This window comes from Phyllopteryx taeniolatus, chromosome 4 (assembly GCF_024500385.1).
Source record: "Phyllopteryx taeniolatus isolate TA_2022b chromosome 4, UOR_Ptae_1.2, whole genome shotgun sequence".
Taxonomy (NCBI): domain Eukaryota; kingdom Metazoa; phylum Chordata; class Actinopteri; order Syngnathiformes; family Syngnathidae; genus Phyllopteryx; species Phyllopteryx taeniolatus.
Genome location: NC_084505.1, coordinates 11,419,422 through 11,433,784, shown reverse-complemented (window position 1 = coordinate 11,433,784; position 14,363 = coordinate 11,419,422). Strand labels below are relative to the sequence as shown.

Below are 14,363 nucleotides of genomic sequence, written 5' to 3'. Positions count from 1 at the left end.
TTTTGAAAGATAAGCACAAGGATGTAACTTATCATCCTTGAGGCATTTCTGGGAGAGCACTGCTCCTATTCCAGGATCCAACGGATCAACCTCTACAACAAACTGCTGTTTGGGATCTGGCCAAGTGAGGATGGGAACGGAGGTAAAGTTCGATTTTAGTTTCTGAAAAGCTGATGACAAAGCGGGTTCCACACAAAGGGTCTGTGTGGCGGGGTAAGGTCATGCGAGGCTATTGAACTGAATCAGAATCATCTTTATTTGCCAAGTATGTGCAAAAAACACACAAGGAATTTGTTGGAGCTGCTCTAGTACGACCACAGACAGTCAATTGACAGAGAACACTTTTGAGACATTGACAAAAAACAGTCACTGAGCAATAAAGGGTTGCTAGTTATCTGGTAATGTCGGTACATTATTATTTTTTTTTTACATTTCTTAAATAATTCTATAATTCCATCCATCCATTTTCCGAGCCGCTTCTCCTCACTAGGGTCGCAGGTGTGCTGGAGCCTATCCCAGCTATTAATTAATTTAATTTAAGTAATTTCTAATTACTAATTAAATAATTAATTTCTAATGAACTTTCTGTAGAAATTTGCGAACCCTAAGAAGCTTTGTACGGCCTTGAGTGACGTGGGAGTGGGCCAATTAGTCATGGCATCAACTTTGCAAGGGTCCATTTTGATTTCACCTTGAGCCAGCACGAAACCCAAAAAAGAAACAGACGCCTTGCGGAACTCACATTTCTCAGCCTTGACATATAGTTCACTCTGCTGCAACACAGAGCGGACATGACTAATGTGAGTCTCCTCATCCGGGGAGAATATCAAAATATCGTCCAAATATACCGAAACGTACACATTCAACATGTCACGCAAGACATCATCGACAAAGTTCTGGAAAACAGCTGGAGCGTTAGTCCAAAAGGCATTACCAAATACTCATAATGTCCCGTTGGTGTGTTGAATGCTGTTTTCCATTCATCCCCCTCCCTTATCCTGACTAGATGATTCGCATTTCTCAAGTCTAGTTTGGTGAAAACCCTGGCTCCCTCCAGGAACTCAAAGGCGGTGGAGATGAGAGGAAGAGGGTACCTATTTTTCACAGTTATTTCTTTGAGACTCTGGTAATCGATACAGCGTCGCAGGGTCTTGTCCACAAAGAAAAATCCTGCTCCCGCAGGGGATGAAGATGGGCGAATGATCCCAGCTGCCAGTGATTCTTCCACATACTCCTTCATAGCCTTGTGTTCTGGCCCTGAAAGAGAGAACAACCTCACCCCGTGGAGGTGTGGTTCCAGGCAGCAAGTCAACTGCACAGTCATAAGGTCTGTAGGGTGGAAGGGATTTGGCTTTGGACTTGGAAAAAAACTTCTTTAATGTCATGGTAACAGGTGAGCACTGGAGACAAGTCAGGATCCCCAGATGGGGTCTGTGGAATATCATTTGTAACATATCCCTGAACATTACATGGAGGCTTGAAACGGTTCTGGGCGCAATTGCTGCCCCATGACATAACATGCCCTGAGGACCAGTCAATGTGGGGGTTATGTAATTTGAACCAAGGGTTCCCTAAAATAAATAATAATTCATAGTGTCAAAAACATGAAAACTAATGAGTTCCGAGTGAGAATCAGGAAATGTTAATGTGAGTGTTTGGGTGCGGTGAGTGATCTTGCCCATAAAACTGCCGTCTGCAGCATAAGGGTAGCGGTGGCGTCTTACTTGAAACGTTCTAAGATGCATATGTCTAACGAGGAGGGAGTTGAGTAAATTTGCGTCAGAACCAGAGTCAATAAATACAGAAGTATGAATCTCTTGATCTGGAGAGCATAGTGTCACTTTCTGAAGAACCTGGGCAGGGTCTTCCTTTATGATATTTAGACTCACCGCTCCCGTGCCCTTGTTACCGGCACCGGCAAGTTTGACATGACAGTTGCTCACGGAATGCCCAGTTGCATGGGTTCATCCGTGGTGACGCTAGCCAGTAGACTGAGACTGGCAACAGGGGAGCTGCCTTGGTTTGGCTGGTCACCGAGACTCGTCCTCCAAGTGCGTGGTGACGCATCCTTATGCCGATCTCCGTCCAGCTTGCGATCCAAAAGCCTTATGTTGATCTTTATGGCGACAGCGATGAGAGTGTCCAAGTCGGTCGGCAGGTCTAGTGGCACTAAATGATCTTTGACGGCAGGAGATAGTCCTTGAAAGAATGCATCGTGTAGTGCCCTGTTATTCCACTGACTCCCAGCTGCTAGAATGCGAAACTCAATCGCGTAATCTGACACCCTGCGCTTGCCTTGTTGTAAGGTGACAAGGGAGCGAGCTGCCTCACGATCTGGTGTGGAATACTGAAAAACTTGCTCCATAGTCTATACAAAAGTTACTGTCAGAGTAATGGCACGTGCATACCGGCCAATTTTCTTTGCACCTCCGTCCGTGTGTATGTTAATGAATAAGAATGAATTCTAAATGACGGGCTCGTGCTCACGGTACTCCAATCTGCATAAACCGCACCCCTATTTCCCTGTAAAAGGACATCTGTGGACGCATCTCAGCCAATACTGAGTCCCGCGGAGGTTGAAGTTACAGAGGTGGCTGATCCAAAACTTGAATAACTTTCTTAATGTTTATCCGATAGTCAAAAGGTTGGTATCATTGGAAAGGTTGTTAATTACAGAAACCCAAAACAATAGTCACGTTAATCGTCCATCCATCATTCATAATACATTTCGAAGTAAATTACAGAATGTGGCACAAAGAACCTATAAAACAATTTAAGAGACGAGAATCAGCAAATACCGGATATGTTACATAGTCAACAAAGAGGCATCTGTAATTCATAAATTTTATGAAATTAACGGCCGGAGGTAACAGAAACTCTATAAGCCATGCCACTCTGAGTTATGTCACAAGCAAGCCAGAGGCGACGTGTTGTGTCCCTCTGATCATTTTGATGGTCATTTGTCAACTGTAAATTTCAGGAGATGTTGTTGGAGATTTGTAGCATGCATGTGTAGGCTACTTGATCGACAAGAAAACTCTGAATCCTTGGATCAATACGGCGGTTCGATGGATTTTCCCGGCGCGTGATCAAAGCATCAACGCGCAAAAAAACACCGAGCAGCGGATACACACGCATACATACATTCCTCCTGTTGGATTTATCTTACCCAACATTATAAAAAATAGACACAAAAGGAATGAAGACGCTTGTTTCTTTTTCTCATGAGGAGGGCGTATGGGAGATTGTTGAGATTGTTTTGCCTCTGCCAGGATAAATCTCTTTTTTGTCTATGTTCTAGATTAGACAAAAACATTGGTGCCCTTTCCATTAAATCTTGAACAGGCATAGGGTATACTGACACATGCAATATCAAAGTGATAATAGCGCACAATCCAGATATATCTTTAGGTAATCTATCAAACAGTCTATCATCTCCGCACCACCACCAGATGTCGCTCCGTGATACTGGCATAAACTTTGGTCCAACTTTTAAGGTTACTTTACACTGTGTGTCGTTCTGTGGTCCTAATTTTTTGCCTTTACTAATCATGTTTATACAAGTAAAATTATTCGGTGCTACTAAAGTAGAAAACATTGGTTTGTGTTTATCTGCTTTTGTTACGGGATATATAGGATCCCATGATTTACACCTCTCAGTTGGTACGGTAGCGTTCATTAATGGAATAATACAATCTTGTGATAATTGTGCCGGAACTATGCGCAACAAAGGCCTGGGACCCATGCAAACCACACAATCTTTTCTCGTTACATTTGCTGCTTGTTCCATCAATAGTAACCAATTGTTATTTTGTCCTGAAACTCCTGTGACAACAAGGAACCAATCATCAGTAGTTATGTTGTTAACCATTAAAATTTGTCCACCTTTCTTTGAAGTTTTCAATGGCATTTCTGGTTTAACACGGTTCCCATAACACAATTCTACTTGGAAGTGGGGATCTTTTCCGCCAGAATATGCCCACAAGCTCATCATCAGACACACTGGGTGACTTGATTTGTATTTCAATATTAAACTATGGGCCGTTTTGCTTATGTTAAACTTCTTGCTATGTTCTTTTGCTGTTTTTTGTGACCAACTGGACCAATCATAATCTGTTTCACCAATGAGGTGTTCCCATCCAAAGCCTATAGTTGCATACCAGTCATATCCAAATCCCCAATTCTGCCCATTCTCTTGAGCATCATTGGTGGGAGCCGCATATGGAATTATGATTAAAGCAGTTTGATTTTGGGGGGTACAAAATATTAAACCGTTTTACCGCGTTTGGAGGCCATGCCCACAGTTCTGATCATCAGCTGTACTCCTTTTGATACGAGTTAATGATTCAAAATTTTTTATTATTGGGTTCGTCATATTGGTCCAGTTGGTAGGAGATTTTCTATCTAAAAAATTGGTTTTATCATTTAGGGTGGGACGTCCCATGTACCACATAAACAAAACCAACACCATAGTAGCCAAAGTTGCTACGTAACAACTTTTCGAATCTCTTAACCAACGTGGGTGTGCCATTCTGCTGAGTTCTCACTAAACGGGTTGGTGTCTTTTTTTCTTCACTGACCAGCAAGCATTTTCAGAATCTATACATCTGCACCCGCTCCGTTATCAGACTTTTGCTCACCTTCCCTATTTGAGTACTCAGCTGAAATGACTCTTTTACAGTGTGTTAAATGAACCCATGTATTTCTTTCTGCTATTTTAGGGCTGTTGGAGTTGTCAATAACACTTGATACAGTCCTTCCCACTTTGGTGAATGCCAGTGGTTCTTTTTGATGCTTCGAATTAGGACCCAGTCTCCCGGTCCAACCAACTTGGTTTCCTGCTGGGAAACATGTTTACTTTCAGCAGATACTTTTAAATCATTTTGTTACTCTAACAACTTTCTCATGTAATCAGCTAAGTTTGTTTCGTCATCAAGTTCCCATTTTTGTTTAAACAACGGAAGTCTATAAGGTCTTCCAAACAATGTTTCGTAAGTTGTTAAACCTGTGGTGCTTGTAATGTTGATGTACATTTTAACGAGGTCAAGACACTGTGTCCATGACCTTCCTGTCTCTTCCATACATTTTTTCAGTCTATTTTTTCTTGTCCCATTCATTCTTTCCACTAGACCTGTACTCTGAGGGTGGTAAGCACAATGGTTTTTCAAATTGATGTGGAACATGGTTCCTATTTTATTGATTATTTGATTTACAAAATGAGTCCCATTATCACTGTAAATGGTTTCAGGTATGCCATATCTTGGAATGATGTCTTTATATAGTGCTTTTGCCAACGTCAGAGCATCAGGTGATTTTGTTGGGAATAATTCGATCCATTTAGAAAATGCATCTATGATAACCAAACAGTACTTCTTTCCCTCACTTTGACTTAATTCTATGTAAAATAAATGGTTGGACCTTCACAGTAACCTTGCGGTAATCTAGTAAATGTATATTTTTTGCCCTCAAATGTAAATGCAAACCAAAATTGACTGTTCTTTTCTATTGGTACAGAAAAGAATGCATTACTTATGTCCACTACTGTAAACACAGTAGCGTCTGGTCTTAATGAATTTAACAATGTTTGTGGATCTGGTACGCATGCTGCTCTCTGTATTACTGCAGTATTTACTGCCTGTAAGTCTCCAACCCACTAAAGGTGGGGCCTTTTTTACAGGGAGAAATGGGTGTGTTACATGGTGATTCTGGACACTCCACTATAACTCCTGCCTTAATTAGTGCTTCAATTACCGGTTTGATTCCTTCATGTGCATCTGTTTTTAATGGATATTGACGAATCCCTGGTCTATATTCTGTTTTGGGTCTAATTTGTACTGGTAAAGCCCCTTTAATAAGGCCGACATCAAATGCTCCTGTGGACCATAATTTTTTGGGAACTTTTTTAAATATTTCTTCATCAATTTCAGTGAGGATTATTTGGTCTAATCAAACACGATGCATGTGTTTCCCTTCATCACCCTGTATTGTCCAAAACATCGCCTTCCTAATTAGGCCAGTTGATGCACTGTATTCCAGTTTGTTTTCTATTTGCTGCCAATCATCTGTCTCCTGTCCTTGTTTTACTAATGTTCCGAAATGTTTCCACTGTGACTCATAATCTTTGCACAATGAAATGTGTGGGACACTTGTATTTTTTACAGTTCCTTTAATTTGTCTGGTAAAATAATTCCTGCCTGCGACTTTTGCTTCATTGTCTGAGTACAGATAATCTACAGTAATTTTATCAGGTGTCGCATGTCGTAACTTTTTTCATATCCTGATTACACAAGAGGATTTGTTGAGTTGGGAAGCAGGCTGGCTTAGTCATGCGGTAGTTTGTCCGTATTCTCTTTTATTTTATATAATTTGATTCCTGCAACACGGCTATCTTTTGTGTATTTAACCAACCATTAAAGCCGTGTTCAGTTATCCCTGTCTCTAAATATTAAATTTGATCAGGATCCTGTTTTTTTTTTAAATTTAATTTAATGAACTTCCAACCTTTACACTGCAGTGTATCCCCGTTTTTTATTTTACTACTTCCTTTCCCCATTTGAAAGAATTTGGTTCAGTGTAATACTACCTAGGGTAGTCTAGAACACTGTTTCTTTTCAGTAGGACGGTGATTAAAATTTACTTTCTGTGGTAATTCTCACTTCAACTCTTTCGAGTGGAGAATTCTTGCCTTTGCATCCACAAAAGTCCACCGTTTACTTTCCCACTGTTTTGGTATGGAATGAAAAACCTAGTGGTTTCCCATTTCCCATTTACACTCTCATTCAAACAGTTTTCATTCACACTGGCTCATCAGAGGACTCCGCCGTCCTATACGGAATTTAACTACGTCTGTCAACAGCTCGTTAGAGGACTCCGCCGTCCTATACGGAATGTAACTACGACGCCACGAAACTTTCCTGGTTTCTTTATTTTACCCGCCCTTGACTAGTATTCACAGGGTTTATTAAACACAGAATTTAAGTACGTACAGGACTCCGCCGTCCTCGCGGAATTTGTCGGACTCCGCCGTCCTTTTTCCAAAAAAAATTAAAAATGTAACTCACCAAAGTCGTCTTCAATCCTGTGGATTGTCGTCAACCTTCAGATCCCAGTTGAGGAGAACGAAGACCAGTCCCGGAAAGGGTCTCAATTGCCGTGGCCACGGTCTCTTAACTGGATGTCGGCTCCACAACTGGAATCCTCGGGTGTATTGACATCCGGCTTGAAGGACCAATTTAATGTCGGATTTATCTTACCCAACATTATAAAAAATAGACACAAAAGGAATGAAGACGCTCGTTTCTTTTTCTCATGAGGAGGGCGTATGGGAGATTGTTCAGATTACAGCCTCTCATCACGCTCTAAACAATCTCTCCCGTCGCTCCTGTATTTATTTGAAATAGGGAGGTTTTTAAGTTTACAAGACATAACGTACTAAGCTACAAGACACAACACACTAAGGGTAGGGTTTCAAGGTGAAAACATGGGACCAACACCTGCCACGTCCTTGGTCAAGGCGCCCTTCCATCGGATGATTCCTGCTGAGTCATCTTCTTGAAGGCGAGACATCTTCCTTTCTCAAAATCGTCCATAATACTAATGCAAGCTAAGCAAATAAATGATAACTTCTAAAATATATTTAACACCTCCCAATGTAGATAGGTCCTGAAATTTTAAATGTAAAACGCCAAGTTGCGCACAATACATCAGTAGCCCTACATTGCAGTCTCAAAATCCATGTCCAGGTATTTGTTTTTCCGCAATTGCAAAACTTTTATTCACATGATTGCAGTTGTAGTTGTTCAGCAGGAGGTTTCCATTATCAAAGTCAGGTCTGCAGTTGCTGTTCTCATAAAGAATGTGATTGTAAAATAGATCACCATTTTGCCTGCAAATACATTTCATCTTGTTGTTCAGCCATTTAATGTCATGCGCTATTTATCGAAGGATGGTTGCAACTCAATGTTATGATTTGTTATTGAATTTTTGTATAGTGCAGATCAAATGTATTTACATGGTCGTCTTACATGGCATGAATTCGAGGTACTTATAATGGCAGAGTATCTCCATCTGCCGATTTAAAAATACACTATCTCCATCTGCCGATTTAAAAATACACTAACACTCCGCTCTTCCTCTCCTCAAAGTAGGCATGCAGAAAAGAACTAGGTGGTCATAAATAATCTAGATGCACACACACCTTTTTTAACCCGCAGAGAGGGCTTTGACCTTCTGCACATTTGCCGCAAACATTCTAATGTTAGACCAGGCTTCCAGCTTTTACTACGGTGCCTGAGAGGTGCAAATTTATTTAGGGACAGGTATGTGCTTCTTCAGGGAGACTGTGGTCATTTACAAAAAAGTATTTTGCTGCATACATGGTAGCATCTTTAAAATTAAATGATGCACATGAGAGAGTAAGGGGGCTGCATAAAGATGGATGCATTTGTGCACTTTGCTTAGTTGTGCATTTTTGCTTGGCAAGCAGAAGTCCCATACTTGCTCAAACTTGGCCATCCCATTTGTTTATCTTCGCAGACCCAAAGACAGAAAATTCTACAGCCTCAGCTGATGTTATTTTGATGAAACATTGCGTACATAGAGACATGACACAACAGATTTCCCAGAAAACTATATTTTACAGTCCTAACAAGGGATTAATTCGAAAAACAAGGACCAATAGTCACTGCACGCAGAATGAGTGTAAGTAGGGAATGCCTGCCAATTGAGGACTTATACCAGGGTACAGTAGCTGTGCTGAACTGTGTCTCCTCATAATCCCTCTGCTGGTGTTTGAATAATTGATTGTGAATTGATTCGGGCTCAGCTGGCTCACTCGTATTTTCTGCCGCCCCAATAAATACTGTCGGGTTTGTTTCCATGGTATTCAGCAGTAATGCCAAGGTTTCTTGCCCACCAGCTGACATGTTAAGAAAAGTGGCAATTAAAAATGGATTTGAGGTTTACGAGTGCACAAACAACACAAATTACCATAACAACAAATGGTTAATTTAAATGTCAGGTTGTTCTTTGACATCTTCATCCATCCATCCATCCATCCATTTTTTGAGCCGCTTATCCTCACAAGGGTCGCGGGCATCCTGGAGCCTATCCCAGCTATCATCGGGCAGGAGGCGGGGTACACTCTGAACTGGTTGCCAGCCAATCGCAGGGTACATACAAACAAACAATCATTCACACTCACATTCACACATATGGAAATTTAGAGTCTTAAATCAACCTACCACGCATGTTTTTGGGATGTGGGAGGAAACCAGGGCTTATCCTCACTAGGGGCTGCTGGAGCCTATCCCAGCTATCCTCGGGTAGGAGGCGGGGTACACCCTGAACAAGTCGCCTACGGGCAATTTAGAGTCTTGAATCAACCCACCATGCATGTTTTTGGGATGTGGGAGGAAACTGGAGTGCCTGAAGAAAGCCCACGCAGGCACGGGGAGAACATGCAAACTCCACACAGGCGGGGCCGGGATTTGAACCCCGGTCCTCAGAACTGTGAGGCAGATGTGCAAACGAGTAGGCCACCGTTCCACATAACAAACAAAGAAAATTAAATGTTGCCAGAAACAACTCTGCCAGCCAGCGAGCCATCGAGCAAGTTTTATAAAAATGTCCATTCAACTTTGAGAGGTCGACGGCTATTTTACGTACACAGGAAAACCTTCTGTATGCTCTCCAAACTACTATCAAGCCGACTATTTCACTATTGTTTCCTGTTGGCATTTTTGCAATACTGAAAACCTTTTCATCACAAATGCATACATTTCTTCCTTCTCTTCTTTCATAAGATAATGGAAGATTGTATTTGTAAAAAACGTAAGGGGGAAAAATGCTTGGATTCAAGATGCATTAATAAGTAATCATTAAGAGACTCGAGAGTAGATTCACTATAATTTGCAAACTGTGCCAGTACCACACACACGGAATAAAAAAAATCTGAGAGTAATATTTCAAAAACTTGCCCTTTGAATCCTGTTTAGAAACTGTGTTTTTGCTTGCCAACATGCTGGTGTCATACAAATGAGTGGCCAAAATGGCCCTCATTCTCGTCCGTTGTTCTTGGCTAGCAGATCTCATTCCTACTGATCAGTGTTGCTACAGTTACCTTGAAAAAGTAATTTAGTTACTATACTGATTACTTGAGCTTAAAAGTAACTCATTTACTTTACTGATGACTTGATTTCAAAAGTAACTAATTTAGTTACTTTCAGCAGGCATTAGCTTAACCGTACCCATTACTTGGTAATGTACGCCACACAAGTTACAGAATGATGTCATCAACATGAACCAATAACTTAAATATTAGTGTAGTTGAAGCCACGTTAAATGAGTAATTTAGTGGAGACTTGACATGCCAACACAGTACAGTAAGTAAACAAGCACACCATTCTCACTGCCGAATTTGGTCCATGAAGGCAACTGTGTATGTGTGTGTGCGTGCATTGGTGCGTGCGTGTACGTAAATGTGAAAGTGAGTGACACACACACACACACACACACACCATTGCTCCCACCACAGTAATTTTGATGCGAAGAGCAAGAAAACGTTTTTTTCTTCCTACGTAACGTCAGCCGTGCAGCGTGTTAAACCAGCTCACAGTCTGGACTTCACTTTTTATTGTAAATATTGAATCTAAGTTTTGTAAGTCCTTCAGTGAGTCAGTCCTTACCCTCCATGACCGCGCATTTCGGTATCAGAATCAGAATCATCTTTATTTGCCAAGTATGTCCAAACAACACACAAGGAATTAATAATTAACCCACAATGTATTGCCCGTTTAAGACGCCAGTAAAACTGTATTCTTAATGTGTAAATAAAAAAAGTAACAACAATCAATCTTTTATGGTACTGCACCCGTCACTGTCCTTCTACACGTCTGGACTGCTCTTTGGTCAATTCACCAGCTACAAATTAGTGTTTGGTGAGAGGCGTTGATGATGCAAAAGTAACTATTGTTGGTTCGAAGAAGCAACTGTAGTCTAATTACTTTCCCGGAAAAAGTAGTGTGTTATCTTGCTTTTTACTCAAAATGGCGGTTTTTGGGTGTAACAAAAGTAATGCGTTACCGGCATCACTGATGTGTTCAATGGAAAGTGGTTTCTGCAGTGTCCCGTTGGACAATTTTTAAGCAGTACTATTTTTACTCTGTACTTTACCTAAACCGTCATAGAACATTTAACATTCATCGTTTTTTCCTTGTCCTTCTACCCGCATATCCTCCTAAACCTCCCATAACCCCCACCACGTTACCACAACCGCCCAGTGAATTCACACCATGCTGGCGAGGTCTCTCCAGCAAATAAACCGTGTCTTTGCTCAGCATAGAACTAGCTAAAGCAGATTGTTACCACTAGGACAGAAGAGCACCGGGGAAAGGGGGAGAGTGAGAGAGAGGGAGAGGCAGAGATGGGAGGAGCATAAAAGAAGGAGGGCAGCGGGAGCGCAGTTTGACTATGCTGGGCCAGAATGAGAGAGGCGTGCTAGAGAGAGACTGAGGAGCAGTGCTGGGACCGGACTTACTGCAGTGCAGGTGGATCACATCCTTCTGCTCCAAGAGGAAGATTCAGAGCTACTGAGTAACAAACTGGCTGTGTAACCAACAGGTTTGTTGGACTTCTTTCTTCACAACTGTAGCTGATAGTAGCCTAGTTTGTGTTCTGTGATAGACATAATGAGCACAGTGTTCTCCACCAACAGGGTTGTTATCTCACTGTCCTCCATTCGTATTGACTGTGCAGTTGTGATGTTCCCAGAGCTGCCAGTGCCAGGGAACTATGAACTGCATGCATGATTTTAAGATTTAAAAAGATCTAAAGCTTGAGATTCAGTCGAGAGCTTGAAAAGAAAAGAGGGTGGACATTCCATTTTGGCTGCTTCAAGTGTTCCAGCACGCTAAATAAAATAGCAGAGGCCCCTCTACCCTCCTTTCATGGGACTTTTTTTTTTTTTTTTTTTACTACATGGAAGAATAGAATGGGAAGATGTGAATGGGCCCGAGATTGCTTTTTGTGTGCACGAGAGGTGTCAGCATGCTTCGCCAGTGGATGCTGATTGCGTGTAGGGGAGGTCACACGTGTTTGTAGTTTGCTGATGGGGGCTGGGCTTTTGCATCTGGACCCCATTGATAAGAGATGAGCCATTACCCGTGTTCCCCTATTCATATCACGCGTGTGTCAGAAGTTCAGGATTTTTAAGTTGCTTCCTCCTAGTGTGATGTGGTGTGATAAACACAAGTGCTTTCATCAATGCCTTTTGGTCTCTGTAATTCATCACCTTAAGGCTTCTTTATACTCGTGCGGGCGGTGACCGCGCTGACGCACTGCAGCTATCCCGCGTATCCCAGTTTGCCTTTATACTTGAGCGCAACCCACGCGCGCTGCTTTGAAAATGTGCTGCAGTTCTCCTCCAAGTCGGGGGTGTCGCTACGGCTGATATTGGCTAGGACACTACAGCGTGGAGTTTCCTCTGCATTTTTTGGCCATTTCCGGTAGCCGTTTTTACTTTCCTTTCCGGAACATGGAGCAAAACAACAATGGCGAGCGTGGAACAGTGTCTGCTAGAACAAATGGACTGAGATGACCAGATGATACGTTTAATTATACTGCAAAATCAATCAAGAAGGTGGCGCCGTCGGTGGTATGTGGAACCAAGGGGAAAGCGGAGTACCTCATCACAGCATGTGACTAAAACGAACTAATCACGAGAGATGATCTGCGCGCGGTGACAATTTGTGCCGTGTGCGTGTCAAGTGACGCTTAGCGGCCGTGCGGCCAAATACGTCGGTCACGTGATGCAACGCGGGCGCTATCAGCCGCACAAGCGCGGGAGTATAAAAAGGCCTTTAGTCGTGAGAAGCCTTCTTCTTGCTATTGCACACACATAATCAATTTGGTTTAATTGCTTTTTTCTAAAGTCAAAACACTTCAGACGAATGCATTCGCACGCAAAAAAAAAGCTGTGCTTGCTGTTGAAGGGACATACAGTATTATGAAAAACTGCCTTTATAATTACTTGAATACAAATATTTGGTGTGCCTGCCTACCTATCAAGTGTGACTTTTACATAAAGAAGGAATGTTTTTGTTTGCGGCATATTTTGGAAAACATGTTTGTAAGAAAGCTGTATGGATTTTTAGTTTTTACAGATTTATGTTCTTCATATGACCGCCACAGTTTCACCCCTGGTTCGGTGGGGGTGTTATTTCTGTTTGGCAATGTGTCCGCTGCATGCGCCACATTCTCAGATCCTCACACTATTTGACATGTGATTAAATATATAATTTACTACCTCCCCAAATTAAAATAAAATCAAATCAATCTGTCTTTTTGTGGGCTTGGGTGCACTTCACATTAACTTTTTTTTCCTGAGAAGTAAAATTCGGTGCTCGGAACTTCTTCTTTCCTGGTTGTCATGGTAACACAAAACAGTACTCGCTTTGGCATTCCCCTCAGTAGAAGGTGGCTGGGTTAGCAGTGGCTCATCTGCATGAGACACGACATCCCTCCAAAACAATGTTTTGAAATCAACAGGACTGTCAAAGAAGTGGCAGTAGATTATCTGGAAGGCCACTAGTTGTTGGAGAGATGCTAGTCTGCTGTCTGGCTACCGTCGAGGTGTCTTTGAGCAAGTCACATACCGTCCCACTTCCTCCACCTCAAGAGATGTTTCCCTCTGACATCTCTCCTTGCATACAGTACAAGCATATGTGCGATCTGGTTCTCTCAGTGATGAGGAACACGAACTAAGTGTAAATTGAAATACCGCTTAAAGGATTCTAATTAGTAGAATTATCCAACTATGGTGTCTCAGTCTGAACACCAAGTAAATAGAGTATGTCAAGCAATGTAGCATCATGTCAAATAGATACTGCATACTAGCTCTATGTGCTGAGTTGTAAATAGGGAACAATAAAATAAATACAAGACTGATTCTTGAGAATACCACACCGACCATTCACCACTGTACGGGACAGATAAACCAATGTTGGTCGGCCCGCTGTTAACCTATTTGCATGATCGCTCGTGCAACAAAGCTAGCTGCTAATGCTAGAAACTGAAAACTAAACCAGTTTCATTTTTCAAGACCAGTTTAATGAATGAATAATTATTGAATTAAATAACAAGCAGAGCATTTTTCTTTTTCTAATATTATATTAAGACCAAATATGCACGACATCCTCAACTGTGGTGAGCTAGCAGCACCGGACTGCCATCAATCAGCTCCTAATCCTTTTATTCCCCCAATCTTTTTTTATAACTCCAAACAGAATATTCAGATCACGTGTTATACAGTATTATATATTTAGTCATCTTGATTCAAACCAAAGATTATTCCCAAAACAAAGAAT

The 14,363-nt window shown here is 41.7% G+C and overlaps 1 protein-coding gene across 2 annotated transcripts in view; it reads left to right on the top strand.

Annotated features, from left to right (window-relative positions):
* Positions 1-14,363, top strand: part of add3a (adducin 3 (gamma) a) — a 116,565-nt gene that overhangs the window by 28,045 nt on the left and 74,157 nt on the right. Inside the window, exon 1 of one of the 2 annotated variants that reach the window (XM_061769423.1) lies at positions 11,463-11,619. The exons of the other annotated variant lie outside the window; for it this stretch is intronic. The gene's annotated coding sequence lies outside the window, so the exon portion shown is untranslated. Of the gene's footprint in view, positions 1-11,462; positions 11,620-14,363 lie in introns of those variants that run through there. 2 annotated transcript variants of the gene reach the window in all.